Raw genomic sequence first — 17067 nt, 5'->3', positions numbered from 1 at the left:
CTTCACTAACAATAGAGAATATGGGATTCAATATAATACTTCAAAAATAATTCGAGTAACAGGTTTAACAAAATTTAAATTTAAAAAAAGAAAAGAAGAAGCTATTAAATGAAAGCTACATCAAATACATAATTGAAATTATTAGCAACCATTAATCCAAGCATCTGGTTGCCAAGAGGCGGTTATTTGAAAATGAATATTTTTTAAAAAATATGCTTTTATTAATTTTTAAAAAATGGCAATATTTTTATTATTTTTCTAGTTGTTAAGGGATCTAACTGCCTTTATTTCTTCTCTGTCTCTCTTTGTATATTTGCTATAGAACGTATTTGTTCTCTCTCACTCTAATATATATAAAACATGAAATAAATCAAAATTAATAAAAATGTTTAAAAATATAACACGGAAACGTTTTCTTTCAGAAATTTGACTGAAACAAACATATTCATTTGTGCATTAATTTGCCTTTCTATTAAAAAAAAAAAAATTATTTTAAACCTTACATTTATAGCTCATTTTCAGTTTGATAGTTTGATTGGTGATCATATGAATGAAATTTTTTATATTATGAAAAGTTATTGAGTTGGCGTGTGTACAATAGTGGGATATATTCAATCAATGATCCTCCCCTACAAATGAAAAAAGCATGTTGATTTTTTTTCCCCGCATGCTTTACAAGTAAAGCGATCAAATGACTAAATGTGTTTGATGATACATTGAGCGTGTGCGAAAAAATCATTTGATTATTTTTAATATTTTTACTTAACCATAAATGACTGAACGGGACACTGGACAGTGAATTTAGTAGAGACGTCTGTCCAGCGGGTTCTGAGCTGTTAATTTTTATATTTTGCAATTCTTGAATGTCATGAATCCTTACCTAAGAACTGCATCCTTTCATTTTATATCAATAAATGCTTACTCTATGTTCAATATCTCAGAGTGTCCATTGATTCTCATCTTGTCTGAGCAAGAATCAATAATAATCAAACTTCATAATCTGATATATCATGCGGAATTTATATTGGCATATGTTACCCTGAAGCGAGAGGATTAATTTCAGTTTATTTATTAAATTATTTTCTTAATCATCTCAATATCCATCCATAATATGGCGAATTCTGTATTCATTTAACTTCATCGTGCTGGAGGAAATGGAAAACACATTTTAGATATCGTTTTACGATTTAATTGATACATAAAATCCATTTAATATGCATGAAATTTTTGTAATAGTTTATGGTGATGCTGAAACGTAAGATTTCAAACTTATACTAATTTTGTTCCATCTTCTTCAATGGTGACTTGCAATATTTGGGCTTGATTTTTTAGAGATTTGTTGAGGGTGGGGCTGGAGGAGGGTATTATGCGCTTTTGTGGAAATCATCTTTTTGCAATTGTAAGAAGCTTTTTCTGTAAAATAAACAGCTTCTAAATTAATAAACGAAAAAAAAGGGATATTTTTATTTTTTACAATGATCTATCACCATTTGTGACATACCTTCTCTCAGTTCACGAAAAATAAGTAGCTAACTCTTTATTTCAAGAGCTTTTCTCGATAAATGCCTCTTTTTTCTTTTTTTTTAAAGGTAAACAGTTATTTATCTCCATTAATCTTCATTATATTATGAAATATTTTGCATTTTTGATTTTCATTCTATTGACAACTTCTAAAGTAAGTACTAACGTCAACTTACAATTTTACTTTTTATTTACCATATCTTAATTTTGGCAATTTTTATAAGAATTTTTCTACTTATTAGTTTATAAATCAGAGAGAATATTCTTCTCACATATATATCCAGAAGATCGGAAGTTTTGTGTTTAACTTCGTTGTATAGTGAAACGAAACCTGTACTCCTTTTGAACTGATCGAACAGGCCCAAAATTTGTTTCAAATCTACAGTTTTAATGTCAAAACCAAATTTTGTTTTTCTTGCTTATTGTGTTTTATAATAAAAGAGAATTCGCATACATACAAAAACAGGCAAACCCAAAGACAGAGATTTATTAAACAGATTTAGCCTAAACTTGATACAAATCTACTAATAACAAAACTATATATGAAATTTCATCCCTGTGGATAGCTGTGTCATGGAACTGCTTGTTCATATACGAATGCAGAAGCGGGCAGACAAATCACACACCAAAAGTATGGCGAAAGTACCAAACACCAAATTTCATTTTTCTGGAACATTAGATTTTTGAGTTATTTATTATATTCACAATCATATAATTCTATAAAACATGTACTTCTGAGATTCAAGAAGTCCTAAAAAGTCGCTCAAAATTTCAGAATCGATAGTTTTTTTTTAAATTCCTACTGTTAGTTTATATATATATATCTTGTTCAAATTTTCAATCGTTAATAAAATACTTTTTATTCATCCACTCAAGTTCAAATACATTTTTTTAAACTTCTAGTGCAAGACATTTGACGTTAATACAGTTTTTTTTCAAATATTAATTAATTAATTAAATTTGTCCAGTCATTTCTATTTGGTCGTCAAAGTCTCCAAGTTTGTCGTCAAGATTTCAGAATACTGACACGATACCCTATCATAAATAATATAAGATATATATAAATAATATAAGAAAATAAGTAGGAATTCGATTAAATTTGTTTAATATTATTTGACGTAATTCTTCATTTATTATGTAATTTCAAATATTAATCATTAATTAAATTGAATAAATTTTTAATACTTTAAATAGAGTCGCCAAATGGTCACCAAATCTGTCGCCAAGATAAAAATTTTAATAAGTAGTATAAAAGTAATATATAAAACTTGTAGTGGATGTCACTAGATGTTAATAAAGTTTTTTCAATTCAATTTCTATTATATACATATTTATAATTAATTGAAATTATTTAATAAAAGGTAACTAAAATATTTTTTTTATCTACTTAAGTAGGAATTGACTTAATTTTTTTAAAAATATATTACTTGTCTCTTTGTATAATTCACAAACAAGAGAATAAAAAGCATCCTTTAACATCTAAAAAATTGAGCAATTTTAGCATTCATTGGATAGCAATGGATTCAATACTTTTAATAAAAGTACTTTAATAATAACTGTTATAGCAAATCAATACATTTCAAACTGTAGCATGTATTTCAGATATATATGGAAGTTAGAAATCAACTATAAAATCTCAGATCAGAAATCAGATGGAAATATCTCGGATATAAAATCTGATCTGACAACATGATAACTATATAAATTTATGTCCTCTCATGATTAAAGACCACCTTGTCAAATAACCTTCAACGTCTGTTATTTATGTGAGGTACAATTTCTCGAATTCGTATACAGGTTCAGCAAAACTGATTACAACAACCCTACTGCTACAAATGTAGCCTTCTTTCCCCCTACTTCCGTAGTTTTTGACTCCAGACCCTGGATAAAAAATGATGATGGCAATGATGCATGTTCCAGATCCGCCCAATCCAGTCTCATGCAATTCAAATGTATGGCCACGAGAGCGGATTCCGTGTTAGGCATCGTAGAACCACAGAAACATCACCACCACCATATTGATGGAGTGCGGTTCATTCTGCCCTAGTCTTGTGGCGAGAGGAACTTGGGTGGTGGGACAGTAAATAATGATGCTGGCCAAAGAAAGCATAAGAAAGTTTCTCGAATTTCCATCACGTATATGTAAGAGTGGTATATTACGGTACCTTTACTTGGTTTCTTCATTTTGCTATTTGAATATTCAGATATGCGTTCTGTTGCTTATCTCTTGAAAAATTTATTAAATCCCAAAAAAAATTGTAAATATTTCTGACTAACAGGTTCGAATTATAAAATAAATAATTACTTAGGTGCCCCGAAATTCTGGTATATCGTTTTCTCTTTAAGAGTATTTTTTAAGTATATTAGTGTTAAGCTTTCATTTAATTTACAAGGATCATGCACTCGCATTGATTCATATTAAAATAAAGTATCGTTTTAACATTAAGAAATTATTCTAATATTTTTAGTTAATTTTCTTTTATAAGTTTTATATTATGTTTTTTAAAGTTTAAAGAAAATATGTTGTTTTATACTTTAAAAATTATTCAATAAAAAATGAAAATAATTAAATAGTAATTTAGATTGTGTTCAAGAGGATTTTTAAACTATTTTGGTTAAAATCATTATTGAATTTTAGTCCAATTTATTATTATTATTATTGTCTTTGCTGTTATTGTTTTTGAAATACTATAACCAATTATATCGAAAGAGACCCGAAATTAAATGTTTTATCGGTTTGTCAAAATCTGTTATATAAAATTATTTGTGTGGAGAATTAAAATAAAAATAATTAATTAATTAAAATAAGAAGAAGTAGAAGAAAAGTAAGAATTAGAAGAGTGATTTGGGGACACCGTAACTTACATTGCCTAAAGGTTACTAAAAGGCTAAATTAGGCTAAGGCTAGTTACTAGAAGGCTAAGTCCGGCCCTTCGAGCTAATGAAATAATATTTTTATTTCATAACAAATTTTTAATCCAGATTCAAAGTTTCCTAAAATATATTCTATAAAAATTTTTGTTTTTAAAGTTATAGCTAGAAAATTTAGCAGATTATAATTTAAATATACTAAATGTAAAAATATAATGAGGGTTTGTTATAAGAAATCATGGAATATGTAGTGTGAAAAACATGTATATCAGTTAAATAAACATGCGAGGCAATCAACGACATTATTCATTTGTTTGCTACAAATATCTGAAATAACTATAAAGTTAAAGCGAAACAAAATTATATCAACTAATAATTGTAACAGTGTCAAATATTGTGCGAAGTATTTATATATATATATATATATATATATATATATATATATATATATATATATATATATATATATATATATATATATATATATATATATATATTATTGTCAATATGAAAAACGACAATAAACACCAAAAATGTGAAAAATATTAAATAAAATGCAAAGACTTTACAAATGTTTTTTTTTGTATCAATTCAAATACAAAATATAATAGTGTACCTCTGAATGAAATAAATATTTAGAAAATAATTGTATACAATATAACAGCTAAAATTGTCCACATAACGATCAGGGAAGATGGGTTATGGCATGCAAAATCCTATTTCGAAAATACCCTGATTTGTAAAATAGCTAGGCGCTTTTTCAAAAACAAGTGACTTTTTTTCTTTTCAAATATTTTATTAGGTAGGTATTTTCTTTGGGTATAAGCGCTTAAATTACTGTTATGGGGTGCTAAATTATCTAAACTAGGGAGCTTAGCATTTTTAAAACAAGCTTGAAAATTAGTGTTCTGAAAATCCATCTGTTAGTTTATTGAACGTCTGCTTTCACGTGAATAATTCAAAAACACACAATGTAATTATTCAAAAATAACAAGTGTAAGTAATGTATGCTTTTAATCTTGCCTGTCAATTCAAATAACTAATGTATACTTTAAAAAAGAAGAGATATAGTTTGATCAAAAATCAAATTCCTCATCAAACGTAACTAATCAAGTTAGTAATTAGGCGCTATTATCTTTCCGGATCTTCTAATTAATCAGCATTTATTATAATCAATTTTTCACAATTTAATTCAATAACTAACACTGTATTGACTACATTTTTCATGTTGATTAAAACGTTCCAACGCAATTTCATTTCATGTTCACACACGAAACTGTTTACATTAATTACTAAAAATAATAATGTTTGTATAACGAATGTTGACACTTACATTTGTCATTGCATTTTGTAAATCTTATTTCTTTTTTGGAATCAGAATGTGGAAATTAAATGTTGATCGTAATTTGAAATATTAACTAGTGTGAGTCATCTCCCCCAAACTTTCTCGCACTCTGTAATAAATTTGTCATGCCAGAAAAAGCCTTACATCACATTAGCATACAATAGTTAGGGAATATTAATTTTTAGTATTAATACTGTTTACATTAATTACTAAAAATAATAATGTTTGTATAACGAATGTTGACACTTACATTTGTCATTGCATTTTGTAAATCTTATTTCTTTTTTGGAATCAGAATGTGGAAATTAAATGTTGATCGTAATTTGAAATATTAACTAGTGTGAGTCATCTCCCCCAAACTTTCTCGCACTCTGTAATAAATTTGTCATGCCAGAATCACATTAGCATACAATAGTTAGGGAATATTAATTTTTAGTATGAAATTTAGCATTTTTACTGAATCTATCATGTCATCCTTGGTGAATTATTTGGCGATTAATCCCTGGTCTGCCATAATAATATCCAAAAATCGAATTTATGCTTTACGCATTTTTTTCTCAACCGACTGAAGCAAAAATTTGACACAAAATTGCATTTGTAGTAGTAAAATTTTATTTACCTAGCTCTTTTTGTTTTGTAATTATGTGTTAATTTATATTCGAACAGCCGGACAGACGGACTTCATCTGAACGGATTTTACTCAATATTTGATAATTTTTTCAAATTTAATGTAAAGACCGTTTACCAAATTTCAACCGTCCAGCTCAAATAGTTTTTGAGTTATCTTTGTCACAGACAGACAGACGTGCATTTCCCAAAAATATATTTTTTTAAACGCAAGGAAGTCTAAAAAGTGAAAGTTGTGTCAAAATCTGGAGTTTGAATTTTTTGACGATTATTATACTTTCTACGTATGCAAGAAATACGTATAGTACGTATGCAAGAAAGTAAGAAATGCTGGAAAATATTTTAATTATCATTCAATTCGCAAATTTGTCAAAAAATGCTTAAAATTTTGACATTTAAATGCAAAATCTTGACGCATTTAAAGAATTACATACAATTATATCATTCATTATTTTGAACTTTATTCTTTTTCCATTCTTTGTTAATTATTTTTATCTTCTTAAAAACCAAGAGTAATTAATAATATTTTCGGAAAAGGGAAAAAAATATGTTGCAAGCTCTACAATTGTATTAGTGACTTATCGAAAGTAACTTTATTAGTAATTAAACATCATTTCTATGGAAAATAGTTGATAGATCGGAAAATTATTATCCTGCGATTTTTCTCAACGATTTTTTCTTCTGTATAACATTGATGTGCTAAGTGCAGCTTTTTTTGTCATTTAATACATATCATTTTATTTTAGATGAAAATTATATTCGTTTCATTGACAAAGCCATTAAAATAAATTGGTACCTGTTGAAATAAATATTTTGGCAAAATTATACTAGAATGAGATTACTATTTCATTTTACAGGTATATTTGTTTATTACAAAAAATTATTGCTCACAAGTATTTTTAGCTTCGTTTAGTTTCAGCAAATACTCATCTTGACTCGTGCTCTGCACTTGTGTTTTGAAACTGTAAATTTCATAAATATTGGAAGGCTAGGATCTAATGGCGTCATTGCCAATCTTCTGGGCATTTATAACAAATAAGTTGCAGCAAATAATTAAATCTCTCTCTCTCTCTCTTTTTTTTTTTTTTTACAGTCGACCGAAAAGATAGCATTATTTTTATTCAGTTTTTTTTTCTCTATATTGCGAAGTAAAGAATACTTATGTGAAAATAAAAATCTGAGCATTCGTGTCCATTAACCCAAAGACCCAAATTTTACGCTCTGGAGTTGAACATTTATTATTAAATATGCAAGTAAACTTCAATAAAACCTCGCACGCTGTTTTTTTTTTTTTTTTTTTTTTTTGCATGTCATAGAAATGCTTTTAAAATTCTGATGCCTCAAATAAATTAATAAATAAATAAAAATGAAAATAATTTTTTTTTTCGTTTTTCAGGTATATAGTTTTCTTTTAAAGTAATCTGCCTGCTAGAATATTTAATATATTACTTTTAAAAAACCGATCGATTAAATGTAGTTATATCTGCAATCTAATTATTAAACTGGGATAAATAATAAAAATAAGGTATCTCAGAAAAATTTAAGGCACCTCAGGCCTCACTAAATTTAAACAAAAATTATGTTGGCCTTGGAAGAGTTGAAAAAAATGAAGAACACATGACTGTCAGTGCTATTTGTACACTCTTAATCTAAATTTTTTTAAAAATATTTTTTTTGCTTTTACTTTCAAATTTAAAAATTATAGGACTTTTTTAAGAATAATATGACCAAAGAAGATGGGTCAACCAAAATTTAATGTGGAAATGGATTTTCCTCAAAAAATCTATTTCTACGGAATTTTATTTTTAATTCATCAGAAAAGCTATGATGAAACGACACATATTCGTTGTTTTGAGAATAGGATAAATTTATTTTTATTTGAAATAATTCAAATATAAAAAATGATTGACAAAAGATAAAAAGCTTCTAAAATGCTGTAAAAAAGAAAATGCTTAAAAAGCTTGAAATTATCGCTTATATGGCATAGCAAAGAATAAGAATTTCAATTTAAAAATTGCTGCGATTTTAAAGGAATAAAATCACGTTGGTACTACTTTCATTAGCGGAAATCTTTCGCTACAATTTGATCGATGAAGTTAATCGTTATTTATGACAGAGTTATTGATGTGTTTTTTTTTTAAACCACTACATAGTATTCAGAAGCATTAAAAATTCTATCATATTACATCACAATATTTATTATTACATTTTTTCAATCCAATAACCACATCAGAAAGCAGTAAATTTACGAGATTAGAATTAAAGAAACCTACTTTGAAACACAAGCAAAGACAGAATTTCACAACTTCAGGAAAGGTAATTGAAGTAATTCAGTTCGGAGAATTACTGTAACATCTATTTAGCTTTCTTTGTAAAATAGTAATTTCTCTTTCTCTCTATTTTTTACTTTAGAAAAATGTTTAAACTAGCATTCAAAGAATATTAGCATGACTGAGCATATTATTCTTAAATATTTTAGTAATCTAACTTTTTTAATTAATTAGGGGTGATTACTAAAGTAATTGGGCCTTATTTTGATCTCGATTCATTTGATAAATCTAGTCATTATTTTGAAAAAAAATATTCACCATTTAAATCAATAATGGGGAATTTATTCATTGTATGCGCATTGCCAATATTACTTTACTTAATCCAAGAAGTCAGTTGAATTTATTGCTAAATCATAAGATCATTTGGTTAAAAAAATATTGGTTATAATATTATTAAACTATGTAGTTTTTAATTATATTTATTTGCAATCTGGGAAATTATAAAGGCAAATTAATTGTTAAAATAATTAATTATCTACAGTTTTTATTTTTAAAATTGTAGAAAATCATTGAATATTTTTTTTAACTACAACAGTATAAAAAAAAAATTACTCTTTAAACTTTTCCATCTCAAAAATTATATTCAAATCTTACAAAATTAAGAATAAAATCCGAAGGCTTTTCCCTTTTCTCGTTAATCATCTACTTTTAATCTTATCTATAAACAAGAATGATTAATAATATTTCAAAACAGATATAATAAATGTAGTAAGATCAATAACGAAATCAATAATTCAATTTAAATAATCAAATTACTAATTAGGTGTTAATCTTTTCTCGAATCATCTGATAAATCCAAACGTTTTCATAAAACGATTTTTCACAATTTAATTCAATAACAAATAATATTTATGTATTAACTACACTTTTCTTATTATTCAAAACACTTAATTATATTCACTATGGTAACTTCATTTCATTTCGAACCAATCTAATTAATCGTTGAATAATAAAATCAATAGGATAAAAAGCGCGAAAGAATATATTTGTCGTTCCATTTGCAAATCCATTTCCTTATCTATAAGGAAATAGCACTATAAACAGATTGCACCAAAATTTTTAATAATGTTAATAACAGAGCTACAACTTATTCTGATAAACATAGATTAATCATTGTACAATCCAAACAAGAATATAAATGGTACGATGACCAGTTGACATATCAGGCTTGCGGCCATGCCTGAAGCTAGCCTTAAAGAAAACAAACTCTATGCTCTTTGTACCACCAAAATATTTTAAACAATTTGACCCAGGATGTCGGTGCCCTCAATGTTTAATATGACACCAACATACAAAAACGCAGCGAAGCAGAAAGACCTATTTTGTTTTTTTCTCATGGGAATGTTTTTCAATATTGGTCATTTGTTTGTGATAAAGAAATGAATGCCCTTAAATAATAGGAAGTGACTTTAATAAATTTATACTTGAATAGGTCTTTAAAGATAGCTTAATGAGTTATAAAAGCTTAATTAATAGTTCATTTCCCTATGATGTTGCTACTAGAATGGCACCATCAACTACTGTTTATGCAATATTTGAAAGACAAACATGATAATGACTTAATAATGATGGGCAATGACTGCGCACGCGTGTGTGGTCCTTTGGGATAATTATATGCAATATGCATGCGTAGAAGAGAACTCATATACATCTGCGCTGTATGTAGAACGTATCATTTTCCTATCTAGAAAAATCCACAATGAATGACATCATTTGTTGCTTAATAGGTGCGTAATTTGCTTACAAGGTAGAAAAAGAGATCAAAATTAAGAAAATTGATTGACATCAAAAATAATCCAATTAATTATCGGGACATCAAAATAGAATTCTGGGAATGAGAGCTATAAATCAAGTCATCAATATACAAAATATGGTATGGCATAAAGTAAAAAAATAATGCAATTTACATTAAAAATAATCGAATTAATTGATCTAATAGCAATTGACGTCAAGAGGCATGTGAATGGGGGTAAATATAAATTTCCTTTCCAGGAAGACATAGAAAATAAGGGACTCAATCGTTATATCAGACTCATTAATCAATTCTTAAAATATTGAGAAATTTGGGTATTGAATTTCGTCTTCATATTTATAATCATCTGTGGTTTCGATAAAAGTTGATGGCCGTTAAAATTTCCTTTAAAATTAGGGCTAACAAAACCCGCAAAAAGAAAAAAGAGGAAATTTTCTGTCAATACTTTATGGGATTAAATCTAGGCTTCTTAAACTTTTTGACCTCCCAACTTCTTTTACAGATAAAAAAAAAAAAAAAAAATCACTTCCTCATTGTCTTCAGAACAATTTTATCATAACCTCAAAAGGGTGAAATAAATTAAAAAGCGAAACGTTAATTGTGAGGAATCAGACAAAATTCTACATATAAAAACAACGCCATAAATTTCGTTGAAACCTTTCACCACTGATAGTTTCTTAATCAATTCTTGTTTATAAGTTGTTTAGGTTGGTTTAATTTAAGCACATAAGAATACAATTAAAATTTGATTTTCTTAAAAATTGACATGAAGGAGAATTAAAAGAAAGGAAAAAGATATAAAAATGGATGCTCAAGTGAAATTAAAACCTTTTAAATTAAAAATAACTGCAAAGTTTTATTTTAACAGTTTCAAAATGAATGCATATGAGATAAATAACCAACAAATTTCTCTAATTGAAATTATATATCTCAATATATTTGGAAGGGAATAATTTTAATAAATAGGTAAGTAATTTTATTTAATAAATAGCTTGCAGCATTTTATTGCCAAAGACAATATGCAATTTTGTATTCAATATGTTCAAAGCTTTTAAAAATAATATAAAATGTCTCCCCCTCCCTTTTTAGGATTGAATTACTGCTCTGAAATAAGAATTTCCAAGCACAGGCATATTTAACTAATGAGAGTAAAATAAATATAAAAACATTTTTTAATATAATTTTTGATTTTGGCTTAACCAAATAAATATGAATTATAAAGTGTTTTTTATCATAATTGCGAAGCCGGTGTCCTGGCATAGGGGTAGCGCGTGTTCCTCATGATCTGGGCGTCCTGGGTTCGAATCCCGGTTCGGGGATGGTTCTTCTTCATCTGTGTTCTATCTGTGAGGTGTGGGAATGTGCCCCTCTGTAAAACAGGGTTGTGCAAGCGAATGTGTGAGTTTCTTCTTCATATGAGCTAGAAGTCAGACTTCTGCCCTCGGGTGCTCAGGTTTTTTTCCCTCAGACAAAACAAAGTGCTGAGAATTTATTCACCACCTTATAATATTTGAGACGGGCCGCAATTTAGGTAATTTTCGGAAAACTTAAGCCATTTTATAAAGATTTTGAATAAAAAAAATTTGGAAAAAATGCATTATTCAACATAGATATTCTAAATCAAAAATAATTATTTTAAAGCAATCAAAATTTGAAATGAATTTGCAACACTGTTTCTAAACTTTAAGACAATTAAACTTAAGATAGTTGTTAATGTTACTTTTAAAAGATGTTTTGAATCTGAACTCCCCTTTATGAAACGAATCTTTTTTTACATTCTATTTCCGATCAAAACCGAAAGTTCAATAATCGCTTTTGATTTCTTTAATTAATTATTTGAAGCTTTCGTGATTTACGTTAAGGAATGAAAGATGATTTTAAAATCATCAGACTCAAGGGTGGAATTTTGCATTGTGTGACATTATGAGCTCCTTCTTTTTGGTCAATTTAATTTCAGATTTTTAGCTTGTTCAAAATGTTTATCATTTGTTTTATGTTAATTTTTTGTTTCATTAACTTTATAAAATTGTTTATGCATATTTTTAATTTTATTATGAGTGCACAACATCCACGTTTACATTGAATATTATTTAACTAGATATTCGGTGTTGTAACATTCCCACATTTCCCAGTACTGATAAGACATTTACAGCCAGCTGTGCTGTTAATTACTAAACTCCTCGAGATAGCCAGATGGTGGATCCTTTCACCTGGGTGGTCTCGCATCTGTTCATTAGCGACTGCAGTGAAAGACGACATGTGGGAATTCCTCGTCCAAGAGATATTGATAGTACCTTCAAAGAGAAAGGGGTGTCCAAACATCTGAATGCTAAATGTTTCTCATTGTGAAAGGACTATGATAACTCCGTGTTCCAGAATAATCAGTTATGAAAGGTGCGTCACTAAAAGGACCTTCCCACAACATACTGGCGCCGCTAAGGGAGCATATTGCTGAACCCCGATTGGTCGAAAGAGAGCTCAAATAACCAATGTAAATTAAGAGGCGGAGATTGTCGCCGAAATAAAGTGCAGAGATTTTATTTTTAGGGAGAGGTAGAAGAAATGAATTGCAGGAGACTGTTGGACTACGCCCACGAGTTCGGAGTCCGAGAACTACCCTTGGAGTGGTCGTGTTGACTAACAACCTGTTAGTTCCCTGTAGTGTTGTTTCTCCGTATTGATGGAAAACTGTTTCAAGATAAACCTTCGACTTCGACTATTGTGTCTCATACTACAGGTGTAAATAAATATTTATTTAACCAAGATTAAAACAAGTTGTTCTTTTGTATATATAGGGCTGTAAAATAAAGAATTCTCTGGAAATTCTGCTTCGTTATTTGATCAGTCTATATCAAGACATTACAGTGTGTATAAATTTTAAAAGAACTAAGAAACTGTAAAGAAGCAAATAGGTACATAACAAATTATACCTGACAAAGAAGTACTGCATATATTTTATAATTAATAGAATTTGTCCTCAGAAACAATGTAGATTTCCAATTCCTTCCAAAGTGTCAAAGATCTAGTTTTGGTATAAAGACCATATACCAAATTTCAATCAACTAAACCGTTAGAATTTTGTTTGCTTTCTTTTAAGATATCTTTACAAAGGTACTCTGACAAATCAATGAATTCTATTCGTCGAATTTTCGAAGTATCATTTCACAAGAAGGTTCTAATTCATTTAGCTTTTGAAGAATCATACCACAAAAAGTGTGGCCAAAGTATTTTAATTCGTTCAATTTTAGAAATAATTTAAAGGAAGCCTGAAAAACAAAAAGACTTATTTTTAAAAAAAAAAATCAGTTTTTTTTTTTTTTTTTTTTTTTTTTTTTTTTTTTTTTTTTGACTCGTGGAAGTCTTAAATAGAAATTTTTTTCAAAATATCGTGTTTGTATCTTTTGACGATTGTATGACGAAATATCGTGTTTGTATCTTTTGACGATTGTATGACGAAATATCGTGTTTGTATCTTTTGACGATTGTATGACGAAATATCGTGTTTGTATCTTTACACGATTGTATGACGAAATATCGTGTTTGTATCTTTTCACGATTGTATGACGAAATATCGTGTTTGTATCTTTTGGCGATTGTATAACGATACAGCCACCACAATAATTCCTTATAATTGTGGCAATATTACATAAACGAGAAAGTAAAAGAACCAGTGAGAATAGACGCTCCAAAACTTTCTCACATACTCTCTAACAGAGACTGTGATACAGACTTGTCATGCCAGAGAACGCCTTACATGGCACTGGCGTATAAGAGTTGCGAAATCGTAACTATTGTACTATTTAGCATTAGTGAATTCAGCATTTGTACTGAATCTACCGTGTCAGCCTTGGCGAGCTACTTGGCGATTAGTCCTTGACATGCGTTAATAATATACAAAAATCGAATTTCGGTTTTCAGACACATTTTTCTCAACCGACTGTAAAAAAAGGTGACATAAAATTGTAGCTGTAACCATAAAATTCCATACTATTTTTAGGTCATTGCGATTTTGTGTTATAGAGCTTAAATGTTTCTGAAAAGATAGACCGATGTATAGTCAATACCTTGTTGGATTTGGCACAAAATTTGTTAAGTGTCTATACTATAGATATTGTGGCGAACGTGATGAGCGAAGATAGAACCTGGGACCTTGTGGTTCGCAGTCCATTAACATGACCACAATACAGCACAGCTGTTATCCGGCCTATAAGCTTTCAACACAATATTAAATTTGTATATCGAATTTTATCTATATAACTATCTTTGTTCTATAGTTATCGTGTTAACATATATACGAACACCCAGACCGAGAGATTTCCTCTGAACGAATTTTGCACAAAATTTTGCAAAAATCAACAAATTTGGTATACCAAATTTGTAGACATTATACCAAATTTCAACCGCCTAACTCAGAGCATTTATGAGTTATCTTTGTCACAGACAAACAGACGGAAATTTCTCAAAAATGTGTTTTTTGAACTCGTAGAGATCTAAAACAGGGAGATTCGTCAAAGTCTGGAGTTCAGACTTTGACGAATACGACTTTGACTACGAATCAGACTTTGACGAATACGAATCAGACTTTGACAAATTTGTTATACTTTCTTTTTACTACGCATACAAGAAAATAAAAATGTGAATGAGAGCAATTTTTGCTCCATTTACAATGTGCTGTTTTTACAATCTGAATATCAACGTTTGAATTCTGGAACTGCCATCAACTGCAATAAAGCAATTAGCACTGAAGCTTTTTACTTTTTACTGATAGCGGTTGACAAAGAGTCAGTTTTCTCCATTTTACGATTTTCTTATTTAACAAATTATCTCTGCAGCTACGAGATCGTTAGACCGGGCGGTTCACGCCTGGCCAAATTCCATCTCGTCTCAATTTTCGGTAAAAACATCCCGTTCCCCTCAAAATTAACTCACAGGGACATGCATTAGAACAACCAGATCTTTTTATTACGAACTAACGATTCATTGAAGAATGAATCTTCGACGACCGGCTTCGTCGCCAGAACGGCGCCACTGTCTGATCCTTTCCAACCCCGACCCCCGCAGGGGAGCTGTCTCCAGCATGGTTCAAAGGTCGCCAAAATCGCCAGGAGGTTGCCAATTAACATTGTGGAGCTTAATTAGAAGTTCGCAAAAAATAATAGCGAACGGCCAATGTGTCTCTGCGGCTGTTGTAAATTGTGAATGATACTCCGAAACTCGTGCGTATACGTTTCGCCAGTTTTATGAATGGCAGCGACGAGGGGGTTAGAGTAGGGGGATGTGGAAAAAGCAGTTTAGTTTCTTCATTAATACTTCAATGAAAGATGATGTTGTGGAGCCTGTTTTAGCTTTGAGTAACTAAATGGTGGTTGGGAAAGAGATACGAGTGGGATGAACCCCGCCTATAGTGATTATTTAGGGATGGAACGCTGTTATCGTGTCTATGTGTCACATTCGGTTGTAAGTGAAAAATAAGTGCTAATTTTGCTCCATAAAAGTGAATGCTACTCAAGATTGGACTAAAAAGATCTAGACTGCTTATATTGTAAAATCAGCTTCATTGTTAATATTTAGATTATATGTCTGATTGTAAACATAAAATAATGCAAGTTTATTTTTTCCTCATTAAAATCAATGTTACAGAAGATTCAACTAAAAAGAATTTGAATATTTTAGCACAAGTTCAGTGCTATTCTTCTAATTTGAATAACTTATATAGTAAATTCAGCTCCGTTCTTAAAGCTTAGTTACTTATATTGGAAATTCAGCTTCAATTTTTTTTATTTGAATACTCTACATAGATGTTTAATAAGTAATTTAGTCTTTAATTAAATGAAAATGTTTCATTAATTCAAACATTTGCTTTTTAATTGATGACTTTAGCGACATAAGATTAAGCTAAAACGTTTAAATTGTTTATACTGTAAAATCAGTAACATTTTTAGTTTTTAATTAACTTATATTGCAAAATCAGTAACATTTTTAGTATTTAGTTCACTTATACTGCAAAATCAGAAACATTTTTAGTATTTAGTTTACTTATACTGAAAAATCTGCTTCATTTTTATTGTTTAAATAAACTAAAATAGCTATTAAAATGAATTAAAGGGCCGTAAAAATATATAACTGAACTCTTTTTCAAATTAGCTGTATTAAATGAAATCTTTAGTTAAATCAAGAATCCAACATTTAATTGAAGTTTATCATATCATTTGATGTAACTTCGAATAAATCTGATTTTCTGACATTTTTGCCATTTGATCCTTTTGTCTAGATTTTAAAAAAAAAAACCTTTATCGACATTTAAATATGAATGATATTCAATTTTAGTGATTGCTGAGACAACTCCCCTATTCAGACTATTGTTTTAGGAAATCACATTTAGAGAAGCATGTTTTAAGAAACATCTTTTAAATGAAAGCTTCGTCAGGAATTTAAGTAAAATTAATTATAAATTAAGCAGAATTATGAATTAAGAAGTAATTAATTAATTAGTAATTCATGCATTATAATTATCATACATTCAGCAAAACTTTATCTGAATTTTTATTATTTATTTATTTCAAGAATTCTATTAGTAACATATATATTTGCAAATTTATAAAATTTAGTTTAAAGGATAA

Source organism: Argiope bruennichi, chromosome 6, assembly GCF_947563725.1.
Source record: "Argiope bruennichi chromosome 6, qqArgBrue1.1, whole genome shotgun sequence".
Taxonomy (NCBI): domain Eukaryota; kingdom Metazoa; phylum Arthropoda; class Arachnida; order Araneae; family Araneidae; genus Argiope; species Argiope bruennichi.
Note: the sequence above shows the minus strand (reverse complement) of the source record.